We start from the raw sequence: 15,101 nt of genomic DNA, 5'->3' as shown, positions 1-15,101 counted from the left end.
GAGCGCACATTGGGCCCATTGTGAGGCGCCCGGGTCCGCTGCGACATCCACTCTTCGTGGCATCAAAAGAAGTGGCGCCCGCCATCGTCGCTCAGCTGCACCCCGGTTCTATGTTGTTGGAGCGCCGTCCGCAACGGGGGCGGGGCCGGTGCGAATGTATAACCTAGTCCGTCTCGGGACCTGAGCTGTGCACCAGGAAGGTCAAAAGTTTCCCCAAAACCAGACTTGCCGTAAAGACCAACAGAGGTTCGGTGTCAAATTTCAGAAAGTGCAAAGGCAGTGGTGTTTCAAATATAAGTACAATCACGTTCGTATTGTTTTACAGCCATTATCTACCATCTAGTTCCTTTCTCAAACGAGAGCGCTATGAATAAATCATCAGAGCAGAGGCGGGGGTACTGCGTTTTGTTCCGACAGCTAGTTGGTGACAAGCTAAGTAATGGCGCCACGCACCCGGGAGCTGAAACTTGTGACCGCCTGGCATGTCGTTTTATGACAGGCTGGAGAAACCAGACATTTGGGACCATTTTACTGGCCCTCCTCCTCAAATCAGCCCGGCGATCACTTCCAGCGCCTGGGAAAGTGCACGCTGTACATGGAAAGACCCTACATCGCGGCTCAGAGAGATCCAGAGGGAAGTCCCAAGCAGAACCTCAACCGTTCCCGGAATGCCAGTTTCGCCCTCAGGCCTCTGACAGATCGATTACACCAGGGGTAAAGACGTGCGTCTCGCTAGTCCGAGCATCTTCCCATGCGCTCGCTCCAACATGAAAAGCGCGAAGCACGTCGCCAGAGGCTTCATCGCAAATCCCAGAAGGCCTCGGAGGAGCGTGGAGCTCGAACTAGGCCGAGGGCCTGAAAATAAACCCCCCCAAGGTAATCGCAGCTGCACAACGTTCAGTTCCCTTCCTGTGCTTTTGCTCTCGTGTGACCGGAGGCACGGATGGTCGTCTAGACGGCCCCAGTTCCTCCCGACAGGCCGGGGATGCTTCGGGGGGCCGCGGGTCGATGCGGGTGTCACCTAGACACAATGCTTCCGGAGCAAACGCCATTTCAGAAGCAGGGAGAAATCACAAAGGAGACAGTAGAAAGTGTGGACACAAAGGCCGATCCCCACCCCCGTACACCGTGATCCTAAATAACAGCTGCAAAACACAGGTTTCTAGATGCGAGCTTCACTGAAACATCGCTGCGGAAATTCGCCCAAACACAAATTTCTTCAGTCGCGATGCAAAGCTCCGAGACCTCAAGTTGCGGACAAAAAAAAGAGGACGTTCCCAAAACAAAACACAAATTCTAAATTTTTAGCTCTACTTTCCGTTATAATCAAAATGGTAATGTATCATTTATTGGGCTCTGTACTGCAACACATGTACAGTAAAGTATAAAATCGGGAGGTTACAATTTAAGAAAGACAGCAGCGACAAACCACAAAAGCATATGCTTTATCACAATCAATACCAGTTTCGGGTAATACTGCTGCACCAGTAATGATCTTTGAAAACACCATCTGTACCTCTGCCTGCATCTTTATTGTAAGGATTAAGTAATTCTGCCTGAATCTTGCTTCATTGTTTGAATGCAAAGAGTGACAGAAAAAGATGATATGCCACTAAAGTATACATCAGGAGCCTGGTAGAGTGTGGTGAATGCTATTAGAGATTCAGCAGTTCTGAGGGGGAGGGGGAGCTCATTCCACTGTTATCAAGCTTCTACAACTGATATAAAACGCTGTGGTGTAAATTGTGCTCACCGTGACAAAGCATGCCTATGCACCCTCCCAACTCATCTCTCTCTGCTCCCATTGGCTTCCTCTAGTTGAAGATTCTTGTTACGGCCTACAAGATGGACGAAGGAGCAGCAGCCTTAATACCTAAAGAACCCGATCATTCACAAGTGCGCTGCCCCCCCATCTCTGGTCGGCGGTACCACTTGAAAGGGGCCCCAGATCAAAAGCCGACCAATTATCAGCCTTGGCTCTGGTATGGCGGAATGTCCCTCAGAACTGCTGCGTCCCTTCCAGCATTCGGAAAGGATTTCCGATCTCATCTCCGTCACACCACAGTTCTCTCCCGACCTCCTGAGAGCTATAAAAATGAGTCCAAAACCATTCATGTCACTTCTGTTCCACGGTCAGTCTGAAGCAGGAAAATACTTGTGGTAGGAAAACTATGTTTTGGGCATTCGCATCAATAAACAGTGGAAATTCTTGTGAAGCTAGTTGGAAATTCGAAGAATTCTTCTCAATTATATACTGTATATCATGTCCTTAACGGATTTACACTAGAGGTAAACTAACATCACCACGATGAAAAAAAAACTCAGTCAGAATCATGACCACACGCAGCAGGAAAATCCAAATACCTGACGGACACGAGCGGAAAAACACATTACATAACTGTCAAAGCCATGTTCAGTTTGAAATAAAAAGTCTTCCTAAATGACAAAACCCTGGAGACAATTTAAATGAATTTTATCACAAAACGCAACGTGCAAATGTACAATCTGATCCTCCGACGGCCGGTCTGCACAAATGACACTTTTCCCACAATTAATTTCTCACCTGGAGGGAAAGGGTTAAATGCGGAACGAGCCCTGCAGACACACACACACAGATCACTAGAGACAGCCGAAACACTCACAGGCAACAATTTCGATGAGGAAACCACGGCACTGGGAGGGACACAACCGCCTTGTCACGTTTTTCATATCTCCGGCTCGTCACAAACGAAAGGTGGCCCATTTTTATTGCCAATATTAATCGCAAGCTCTGCACGCGCAGCAGCAGCAGGTTTCCCTCCTTGGCGAGGGTGACGTCACCAGTTCGTAGCAAACACTCCTGCGACTGTTACGCTTCTAAATCGCCCATTACGATGTAAGAAAACATCCATTACGCACAGTTTGAGTTCTGTATGTGAGATTCTATTAAAAACACGCAGTGGGGAACAGAAATATGAGACACGTGCCGTAAAACCGGCAGCGTTTCCTGACAACAACCTGGGCTGTAAGAGCGTTTAAACACTGACTGAGCAACGAAACTCGCCGCAGTGCTGCGTCTTCGAAGCTAAAGTTAGCAATGAAATGCGCTTCAGCTCGCAAACAATGACGTCATGTGCGCGAAACGCTCCGTTTCATGTCGAGTCCTGTTTTAGTTCTGTTCCGAACAATGCTGCACCGCTGCAGGGAGCAGTCGTCTCTCTCCTCCAACTACAACTCCACCTCCCACTCCAGGCCCCGGTGTGCGTCACCAGCTGAGAGTCCCGCCCCAGAGGAATTCTGGGTATTCCAGCTTTAATGGAACAAGGCATGCTTTACTGGGGAGGCGTCTTTGGGGATGCACTTAATTTACGGACACATCCCAACTGCTAACAGAACAAAAGTAATCCAAATTTAATTAACCAGAGTTTGCTGTTGACCTCAGGCAATAACAGGTTCACAGGTGGGTCCATATGATATTGACATTTAAGCTTACATTCGTTCAAAAGTGCATTTTACCATCCGGTGAACCGTTTCAGCTGCAAACACAGTTTTTTAAAGCACAGCTTTTTTGTTTCTGCTTGCACATGCCACTAAAGTATTTGTCTACAGAAGAGCGATTCAGACAGCAAACACCTGGAGAAAAGTAACCGATGTTGCTGTTAAACGAGGGTGAGAAATTAATAAGAGATGCGTTTTGGAACTCTTCTTGAATGAGGGATTCAGCAGTTCTGAAGGACAGAGGGAGCTCATTCCACCACATGTGAGCCAAGGGCGAGAACTTGCAGGCTTTCAATTTTACAACCCTCCCAGTTGCTGGGGTGTATGCAGTAGTCAAGCCTTAAAGGTACTGGAATTAGGATCCTTTAACCCATCTTGTATGCTGTGAACTGTGTTGAACTTGGTACAGACAGCCAATATTCCGCTGAACATTTACATTCCCTCCAACATTTAGCTGACCCCTTAGGATGATGTCTTCATTAATTGTGACAGTGTCACAGGACCAGAGGACCGGTGACAACCTTATGGTTTCGGTGTTAATAGCAGCACGGTAACACCACATTACAGCAGACTTCTGTTGGTCTCCGAAGAACAGGGTCACTAAATTGAAGCGCAAATCAGCTGATACTACAACACAATAAATATAGACAGTTAAAATGTTATTTTTGGTGCTAAAAATGGTGAAATAATGTTCTGAGATTCTGGGCAGAACGTGGCGATCCGCAGTGTCTTCAAAGGTGCCTGATGGGAGGTGCTGAACTATAAAAGCGGCTTTCTACGGACTTCTCCGCCTGCGTCATCACTACATCAGGATGAGAAGGGAGTCTGGAGGACGTGGTTGGAGCCCAGCTGGATGCGATACGCAAGGAGTTCTCCTTCATCTATTCTTCGCTAGTCCAAAAAAAGCCCCTGGATTTACATACGCAGAGCGTTACTTGGGTTTGTCAGCAAAATCCACTGGCTCACCTCTTGGACAAGGATGCTGAGGATAACAGAACCCCATTCTTCTCACAGAGGAGGAACAAATGCCAGCCTCCTGTCCTGTCCTGTCCTGTCTACAGGGCCTGAGCACAGTGCTACTACTGGGATACCTGAAAGAAGAAGCTGGCTGTGATGTCAGAGGATTATAAGTGTAACAATGCACGGGGAATGGCCATATCTTGTCCAGGTCTTCACAAAATATGCTTTCGTATCATTCATTTCACCGAAACGTCATCCGAAATCTTTAAATGGTGTCTGCATATACAATATTGCTGAAGGAAAATGATACACGCGGCGAGAGTCAGCGAGGAATGAAACAGGAATGGTTTCCTTGACAACAAAGGGGACAGTCACACCGTGGGGGGCACAGTCTGCAGTCACATGCAAAGCACCATCAGGGGTTGATGGGTGAGAAGAAGCAGGAAAGTGAAAAGTGGGCCAAATAACTGGGGAAACCACTGGGTGCAGCACATGATGTAGTGGTTACAGCTGCTGCTTTTGGACTTGAGACACGAGTTCAAATTCCATTTCCTGCTGTAATACCCTTGCTGAAGGTACCTGCTCTAAACTGATCCAGTTTTGAAAAGAAAAAAAAAAAAAAAAAAAAGAAGCCCAACTGTATAAGTGAGTAAAACAGAGTAAATTGCTTTGGAGAAAAGAGTCAGCTCCAAAACCCAAAATCAGGTCCAAAATCACTCATGTTGTGCTGCATGAGCACCGCTGCCAGTGTGAGCTAAGGCCTTGAGGTTCACGAAAAAGCAACAGCACCTCTAACGCCTTGGCACGTTACCATGGCAACAAAGACTCTAGTGCAAGGTCGCTCACGTTAAACACTCGTGATGCCAGAGTTGCATTTATGACGACAGACAGAACAGGCTGGATTCAGGAGGACCACCCACATAAGTCGTCACGTTTTTTTTGTGCAACGGATGACATTAAACAAATGAATAACTGGACTAAAAACCATATTTTTTTAATTTATCAATTCATTTAGCTGCTTCCCTCCAAAGTGACTTGCAGCGTAAAGTTACAGTGATTTACCCATTATACAGCAGGGCGTTCTTTTTACTGGAACAGTTCGCAGGGTAAGTACTTTAATCAAAAGTACTACAGCGGGAGGTGGGATTCACCTCCTGCCAGGCGCCGCTACAGGTGAGCGAGACGTGAATCCGCATCCAAAAGGAGCTTCAGCCTGCCGAGACGGCGGCGGAACCGGGGTACGGGCGCCCGTATCTGACAAAGTGCAGGCATTGTGGGGCGCTGCGCCTCTCTGGGAATCGTAACCTCGGGGGGGGGGCACTGTGACCTCTCCCACCTTGCTGACTCAGTCACAGTTCGCCGGAACAACACCGTAGTCACAGTATTTCCCGATCCCAGAAGCTACTCGCCTGGGCTGCCCCCCCACGCCCAACCCCCGACTCGCCACATGCTGCGTTATGTAAGCAAATCCTTCCACGCACCCACAATCCAACTGGCGTTACGTAAGTTCGCCCGGTAAACCCTCAAAAAAAAAATCTTGTCTGAATTCATTTTTTTTTCCTCGCGATCGAGCGCTAATCCGTTTCACGGCGCCCGTAAGAGCATTACTCCTCCGTTTTGCATTCTCGGTGAAAAACTAAATAAAAGGACGTTTTAAGAGAAGCGATACAGTTTCAAAAGGCTGTTTCATTGGAACCGTGCAGAGAGCGGCGAACGGGAAGCACTTCTTTTTGTGTCCTGCAACAGGAACGAGGGCCGCCGAGTTTACTCTTCCCTTGCAGCGGTACCGGGTGCCAAAGCGGCCAGCGGGACAATTGCGGGCCTTGTCCTTTGGGGCCAGCCCTCATTCCTCTCCCCACGACCCCGTTGCCAGGGCAGCAGCCGCCCGCTGGCCTTCTTTACGGCAGGGGTCCAGGGCTGCAGGGGTTTGCAAATGGGCCCTGTAACTCCTGTGCACGGGAAGTCTCTGAGGATCGTGAAGGAACACAGCGAGGACTTGGTACGTATGCTTCTGCTTGAGGAGCGCAAGATCGTGAAGAAATGAGGGGAGGACTTGGCACGTAACCTTCCACCAGAGGTAGACAGGATCATGAAGGAACAGAGAGAAGACTTGGCATGTGTCCTTCTGCCTGAGGAGTTTGGGCTCATAAAGGGAGCTTTGTTTTCTAAGGGAGCATCATGCCACATACTAGTTGTGCACTTTAACTCAACAGTCTCAGGATTTTCTCAAGGGAAAAAAAAAAAAAAAAGACTAAGCTCTATGAATGGTCAAAACCTTTGTTGCTTTTGAATTGACATTTTCTCCCTAGAAAATTTAACTTGGCAGACGAACACGCTGGTGATATGAGACGTGTGACTTTAGTAGGGAAGAAACACGGGCGTCCGAAGGCTGTTGAGCATCATCCAAAAAACACAGCGAGAGCACGAGTTGTGTATCTCCCAGGTAAACAAAGAGACGCCACTGGGCGGCATATTACCCCAGAAAGCATTTACATTTATTCATTCGGCAGACACTTTTCTCCAAAGCAACATATATCTCAGAGATCAATACAAAAAAATGCATTACGTCAACAGGAGGAGAGATTTGGATGTGGACACGTGATTCTAGAGTACAGTCAATTTGTCTCATACCACCGTAAAAACCAGTATACATCACACGAGTAGCTGCATATAGATTTTTTTCTGATTATTTTCCAAAATATAACGTAATACACGTTGATTGAACACGTTGGAAATCGGGATAGAAGTTATGAGACCATTCTTCAATGCTGAAGTTAAGCAGTTCTGAGAGAAAGAGGGAGATCATTCCACCACATGCGAGCAAAAACTGAAAACCTTTCTGCTTTTGATTTTGGACCTCTTGCGTGTGGTACCACCAAGTGGGCAGAGACGGAAGAGTGGATCAGACTGGCTGGGGCATAGCAAGTGATCGAGTCCTGATTGTTGATGGTCTTGCAGGCTGTAACCAGAGTCCTGAATAGCAACCTTAATGTGCCTAATGCATCATTTACACTAAATTGGCAATGTGTAGTGGTCAAACTGCTACCTTGCAAGACCTGGGTTTGAGTCAGCTAAATGATTAAATGTACAGCATATCCAGAATGAATGGTCAGTGTGTAGGATGTAGACTAGCTCTTTAATTTCATTTCCAATGGTTATGTCATGCAGGATATCTCGCGTTCAGGTGCTGCATTTCTTTAGATGCACAAATCTGCTGTGTAGGGCCTTAGGCAGACCATACGGTGCATGGTAATCTCTGCTAATCTTGCACAAGATGGGGGGAAAAGTAAACAGTTAAGTAGATGCAAATTAATTAAGCGGGTACAGATAACTTATATCGATTCCAAATGATCAAAGACTTTACACAAATTGATTCTCTTTGGATGTATACAGCATTTTTTTCCCCCCTCCTGGTGACTTCACGCTGCAGAAACGGCAGTATCGATCAGTCTACAACGATGCTTGGGACCAGCGGGTAGCCGGTAGAGCTGTCATCTTGTAACCGAAGGGCATAAGTTCAAATCCTCACCGTCGAACCCTTGAGAAAGGTAGTAGCACCGAATAGATACAAGTTCAAATTACCCAGCTGTATAAAAGGGTAAATAATTGTATGCAGCTTAATATAAAAACCCAACACCAAGTTGCTTTGGAAAAAGGCATCAAATAAATTATAGTAATGCTACCGGCCTTAAACTCCGGATTTCTTTTCTGTTGCACTCTGACAGCAATCAGGTAAAATACAACCACAGCATCATGCAAGTTCTTTCTAGTTTTCTTGCCCAGCTCACAGCATCATAATTATGGCAGCATACCTTCTCTATGACCAAATAAAGTCTGCGAGGTGAATGCTCGAAGACGTTAAACCGATATTCTGAACGCAAAGTGGAAAACGGCCCGGAAATACGCAGCCAGGGACCAGATTCCCCCCGAGATACCAGCTCATTCGGGACACATTCACCCATGAACGTTTTCTTTGGCACGCTCATACTGTTGATAGGGGAATAATGCGGAGGGACTCGTTCATGTGCTGAATGGGTGCAGTCATTACAGCGGTGGGAGAGAGCAGATCTGGCGGTACAGTACAGCCCAGACAGGGGTAAACAAAAGCCCCCTACCTCCTCAGGCCATCTGCCGTTTGCTGAATGGCATGCTTTCTCCGTTGCTCTCCTGCAACTCTCAGTACGTTTGTGCCAAGGACACAGTGTTAGGAGCCATCCCTCGTTGTTTCTCTCAGCCTCTCTCTCTCTCTCTCACACACACACACACACACACACACACACACACACACACACACACACACGACTTTACGTGGATACTTGTGCGACGACATCCTGTTCACTGGGGGTCAGGGAACATCTGGCTACAGCAGTCCAATGCAATTCCAACTTTAATCACAAGGATCCATTCCCCACATCCTCCACAATGGCTGCAGGAATGCACTTTGTGAAAACACCGAGCAGATGGAATTCCTATGCCAGGGCAGGAGAATCCACCTCTTCCAGGACAAAAGAGCAAAGAGCACTTCTCCCAAAAGCAGGAGCACCATTCAACCCAAACGGGTTGATGCAACGATACGTCGTCCCGATAACCGACGCGCAAGGAAACCGAGCGTGTCCGATGCACTCGCCTGACAAGGAAAGAGCGACACCCTCCATGCCTAAAATCCTACACAAGAATTCAACATTAGACCCATGGGGCACGACAGCACCTAGGAAGTGTCACAGAGTAAAAAGACTACATTAATTCTCTGCATCTTTACAGGAAAAGGTTACGGTGTGCGTCATCCTTCCTCGTCCAGAAAGGAAGTCGCTTCCCCACATTGTTCTATCAGGGGGCCGATAATGACCACCATCGCCCGTCTCTAATGCTTGCTGGCCTGTGCCACTGTACTTATCTGTCTAAAAAAGTCATAAAAAGGTCCCCATCTGTTAAAGCCGCAACCATTTGCTGATTAGCAAGATTTATGCAGGCGTCTAAAGTAGGAATGTCAGCGGTTACCCATAATCAATAAATTAACCAGTGATGCTGCTCTTTTTTTTTTTTTTTTTTTTTTACTTGGATGTACTGTATACTTGTTTGGCTGCATGTGTGTTACTTGTGCAGAAATTTTTGAAACACATAAGGAGCTGTGCAAGGTCAACAGTTTCAGACTCCCAAGACTTGTTCTGAGACTAGAGCTAACCCTGCAAAATGTTAAAACTAATTCTTGGTGTCGTAGGGGCACTGAAACTGTTCCGCACTGAACGACCCCTTATGATGTTTGGAACAATATAAACAATAATATATTTTCAAATTTCCCTCATTACATATCCCAAGCTGTACAGCTTCTAGGGGTTAAATTTCTCCACAAGTTGAAGTTTATATGATGGATGGAATAGTAACATAAACCATGAGCACAGTGGAAATCTATGGTCAGCTTTCATCGTTTCTGTATCTATACACAACATAATTTTTCACACAAACCCAAAGGTGACGTATGGGTTATTTACAGTAAACTACTGCACACCCTCAGCTAAAACAGCACGAGCATTTCCAGTTTTATATGACTTCCAGTTTGATACTTATCGTGGGCCAGTGACTACAGAAACGGAAAAACCCCGAGATGTTGCCAGGTAGGTCCCTACATAACGTCATGCATGACAACAAACTCCTCACCCTTAAAATCTTTTAACAAGTCGAGCTTTTATGAGGCTGGAACCACGGAGTCAGCCCTTACAAGCCCCCTTTGACAGGACCTGTCCAGTTCCAAACTGCTGACTTGAGCCATTCACCTCCTGCTTCTTTCCATGTGCTGCAAGTTATTGTTGCTGCTGAGCTTATGTAAGGGCTATTCCCAGTAGCACATTCTGGTACTGGGGGGGGGGGGGGGGGTGGGTCAGAAAAATGAAGTTATGTTAACATTTCTTGCACTTCATGGGGGACTAGGACAGAATTACCGAAATGCAAAAAATAATTGTTCTTGTCAATGATATGGCATGGTAGAGAAGCGTGACACCGCTTTTGTATTTAATGCACCCCCCATCATCACCAAAAACATATAAACAAATGTTTGTCCCGTTATGTCACGGAATCCCTGCCCATTAGAGATTGTGCTCATATGCGGTGATTAATCTTCTTTCAATAGCTTCATTTGGCATGGATATTGGAAAATCCATTTTTGTTATATGCTCAGTAATTCTGATTGAACCTTGACAATCAGCAAGCTGGATTTAGCAGATTGAGGTTTAAGACGTTGAGTCATTTTTACGTAACGTTTGATTTTATTTAATTTTTCTGTTTATTTGCGCTCTCTCTCTCTCTCACACACACACACACACACACACACACACACACACACACACACACACACACACACACACACACACACACACTAGGTGTTGACCTGCTGATAAAAATATGGGCTTTACAGAATGATTTTTTTTTTTTTTTTTTTTATTTACTCATTTAACTGATACTTTTCTCCAAAGTAACTTACAATGTTAAATTACCTAACATTATTTACATCTTTATTCAGCTGGGTGATTTTTACTCAAGCAACTTAGGGTAGATACCTTGCCCAAGGGTAGCAGCAGACAGGATTTGAACCGGCAACCTTTGCGCTTTGCAATCAGCTGCCTCTGGGTATAGGGGTATTTAATTTGGTCATATGTGCTGCTGGGAATGTGATGAGACTAGGGACAGGAGAAGAGAAGCTGATCAGCCTGAGCCGAACCTCAAACATCCCACCAAAAAAAAAAAAAAAAAAAAAAAAAAAAAAAAGCCTCTGAAGAAAGTACCAGTTGTGATATACTTCACCAGTGGGAGAAAAACAATAAACAATCAGACTTCCTCTGAAATATTATGTTTCTGCCAGCCTGGTTCCCGTAAAATCTCAATTTAAAAGAGGAGATTGCAGAAGTGACGTCAAATGAAAAAGAAGAAGGCCTATTTAACAGATAATCATCCAACCTCAATTTTCTTCCTACTATTATATACATACATTAAGATCTGGCAACGTGGCAAAGCTCTGCATTATGTAGGGAGGGCTTTGCATTTTCATATAAATCTGTTCTCTTACAACTTCTAACATGTGTCATTAGAAATTCTTATGCTTCCAATATTTTTTAACATGAAGAGATAAATTAAGAGGCAAACCTAACAGAAAAATAATCTATAACACAGGGAATACTGAATCCACCACCAAGTTATTCACAGAGCTGGCAACATAATCCATAGACCTGAGAAATTCTACAACGCTTACACGTAACTAAAACCAGGAATGAATAAAGCCTTAATAAAAATGTTTACTAGTGAATACACAGATAAGGAAATTTATAAAACTTGCATCACATTATCTGTCACCATCATTTCTGTCTTTCAGTTCTATGTGCGGCTACTAGCGTACTGTGCACTGGTAAAACGGCAGTACAGGCAGTCCCCGGGTTACGAACGTCCGACTTACGTACAACCCATAGTTACGAACCACCCCCTTATTGACCGGAAATTAATTTTTTGGTCACCCTTAAGTAACAATCCAATGAAAACTTCATATTAAGCTTCTTATAGAAAATATTTGAGTTATTGTACATACAATGATTCGTAATAAAGAACGGGCGCTACTTTGCATCAAAACACTGTGCGTCTACAGCGGTTCGTCAGCTCATGGGCGCGTGAGCCCGACATAGGACAAAGACTTCCTTCTTTTCAGTCAGACCATGTTGCTGTTAAGTGTCTTGTGTGTTACTGTATTTGGCTTTAATTTTTTTTTTTTTTTTTTAACCCTTATAACCATGGCACCAAAGCGTAAACGTGATGTAAGTGATGGAGATACATCCAAGAAAAGGAAAACAATCACGACTGAAATTAGAGTGGGGGGGTGTGGTGGTGCAGTGGGTTGGACGGGATCCCGCTCGGGGTGCCTTGCGACGGACTGGCGTCCCATCCTGGGTGTGTCCCCTCCCCCTTCAGCTTTACGCCCTGTGTTGCCAGGTTAGGCTCTGGCTCCCCACAACCCCATATGGGACAAGCAGTTTCAGATGATGTGTGTGAAACTGGAGTGGAAATAATAAAGTGATCAGAAAAAGGTGAAACGCCAACAAACATTGGCAAAGCAAACAAAGTTTCTTAGACACTCTCACTCTCACTCGTCTGCACTTCGCACCTCAACCAGCAGCTTCAATCGGAGCACTTGGCTATAAAAGACACTTCTTCCCAGTTGGGGAATCTCACTCGAGACAACCATCCCCCCTTCGTCCTCAAACGTACCTCGCTCTGCCCTTCCAAGTCCTGTCCCTCATCGGTCCTCGGTCCCGTTCCACATCTCTTTGATAACCGCCGCTCGCCTTGTCCCTCGACCACGATTTCGGAACCTCGCCTCTGTTCGCTTCGCCTTCGCCCGTCCTCGGCCACGAGAACACGTCTAATCCTTCGATCCTGAATAAATGATCCTGCACTTGGGTTTAGCGTCGTCCGTGTCCAATGTTCATCATGACAGTAGTAACAATTATCATCATCTCCTTCATCTCTCTCTATTATACTATAGTTACATTTATTATTATCATTACATCATTACATTGTATTGTTATTTACTGTTATATTAAAGATGTTTTAGTGTATCCGGAAGTGTTTCTTTAATGTTTTTTATGCATAGAAAGGTACACGATATACTAAGACAAACACTTGACAAACTGATGTTAGATACCCACCATACCTCACTGTTCCGACTTACGTCGGAATCCGACTTAAAGACAGACAGAGGACACGGAACTCTTTCGTAATCCGGGGACCGCCTGTATAGGACAAATAGTAATAGCAACCATAGATCTGTGTCTAAAGCTCTTCATCTATTGTGAAATGTAATTTTGCTCACTCTCAGTTGTACGTCAAGGAGAAAAGGGTCTACCAGACGTAATCAGAAATGTGTAGGAATTGCTATTGTGCTATAACACATAACATAGTTTTCCACTAATATCTCCGCAAATGGAACCCAGGGAATTCCCTTCCCTCGTGGCACTGCAGAGCCGGTGAGCAGGTCGCTATGAGAGAGCAGGAGGATAAGCGCGTGCAGCCGCTTACCGGCCCTTATCCTTTCGTCTCACTTCACTTCACGCTCAGGCGAAGTACATTAAAACAGTACCGTTAGAGAAAAGTTACGTAACTACGGTCTGCCACACAGGTACGACGCCGTCATATCACTGAAGCCTTCAAGCACGTTCTTCCGTTTTCCTCAGCATGGCCTCTTATTATGACTAATACACAGTAACAGCCAAAAGTGTTAGTTAAAAATTTTGAGCAGAAATCCAGTCAACCAAGAAGCCAGCAGGTGAGGTAGTGGTTAGTGCTGCTGCCTTTGGACTCCGAGCTCACAGGTTCGAATCCCACCCCTGCCACAGTACTCTTGAGCAAGGTACTTATCCTGAATTGATACAGTAGAAAGGACCCCGCTGTATAATCATTGTAGGACGGTTAACATTTTAAGTCGATTTGGATAAAAGCATCGGCTGACCGAATAAACGAAAATGTCCTCCCAGCTCTTCTGCAACAGTTCCCAGAGATATAGGACACTTCTGAGTTGCTTGGCTTTCGCTCTTCTGTCCAGTTTGCCCTGGTTGTTCAGGTGTCCTTGAACTTCCAACTAGTGCTGCACGCACAGGTAGTGAGGCATACAAAAATTAGAGCGTAAAACCGTCGACGTCCATCGCGCCCGAACAACATGCTGCCAGCATGACCCACTTTGCCCAATAAATGCACTGCAAATTGTTGCAATAGTGCCAGTTCAGTTCTCAGAATGGATTTGTTCTTCATCCCCTTGCGAAATGATATTCCCACAGGGACATGCAAGGCCTCCTTGGTGAAAATGTTGACACAAGCACAACACAGGCCAAGGGTACCTTGCTTGCACTCTGCGTGCTGCTACACGCCTCAAAACACTGATGTGGTTGGCTGGGAGATCACTTTGACAGTGCAGAGCCTGTACTCCACCACGCCAACACGCCGAGCTGCTGAAAACTACATTCTGAAATTCCAAAAATTGCTTGATGAATTTCATAAAAGAACAGTATGTCCTAAAAGCTCCTCATTGAATGTAACCCATGAACAGTGAGTGGACAGGCCAAATGTTTAGCATTCCCCGCTGTCCCCTGCTCCCCTACTGCACCAGCCCCATCTCACTGTAAACCAAACAGCAAGTGACAAAGCAATTATCTCCACAATTTCTGGTCGCTGCGTCCGCCTGCATTCTTCACTTATTGAAGTTTCCTGCCAAGTCAGCAGATTGTTGGAACTGCCATGACCTTTTAATGAAAGCGGCCACAGGCTGCTCAGTGCTCACAAATCTCTGCATTCCTCCACTGCTGATACATCACGTTTGTTCATGTGTTTACTGAACATTGCTAATCATTACTTAGCTGATCTTTGTTGGCATTGTTAGGTTTGTCCCCTAAAATTCTTTCACCTTTTGCACAGCTGGATATCTTGCTGGAACAACTAAGGGTAAATACCTTGATCAAGGGTACTACAGCAGAAGTGGGATTCAAACCAGGGACTTTCATGTTGGATGATACAGGGCCTCACCTTACAGTATCTACTGCCCCCTTTATTGAACTTGCTTATGAGCCGCAAGGATCTGTCTAAAAAGTGCTGTAACCTTAACATGGCAGAAAAGGAACGATATCACCATCATCACC

General features: G+C 45.6%; 1 protein-coding gene across 3 annotated transcripts in view; it reads right to left on the bottom strand.

Moving 5' to 3' along the window:
• Positions 1–15,101, bottom strand: part of cdc42se2 (CDC42 small effector 2) — a 39,440-nt gene that overhangs the window by 16,279 nt on the left and 8,060 nt on the right. The window contains exon 1 of one of the 3 annotated variants that reach the window (XM_018744878.2): positions 12,682–12,698. The exons of the other annotated variants lie outside the window; for them this stretch is intronic. The gene's annotated coding sequence lies outside the window, so the exon portion shown is untranslated. Of the gene's footprint in view, positions 1–12,681; positions 12,699–15,101 lie in introns of those variants that run through there. 3 annotated transcript variants of the gene reach the window in all.

This window comes from Scleropages formosus, chromosome 6 (assembly GCF_900964775.1).
Source record: "Scleropages formosus chromosome 6, fSclFor1.1, whole genome shotgun sequence".
NCBI classification, from domain to species: Eukaryota; Metazoa; Chordata; class Actinopteri; order Osteoglossiformes; family Osteoglossidae; genus Scleropages; species Scleropages formosus.
This window is presented reverse-complemented; position numbering and strand designations above follow the sequence as displayed.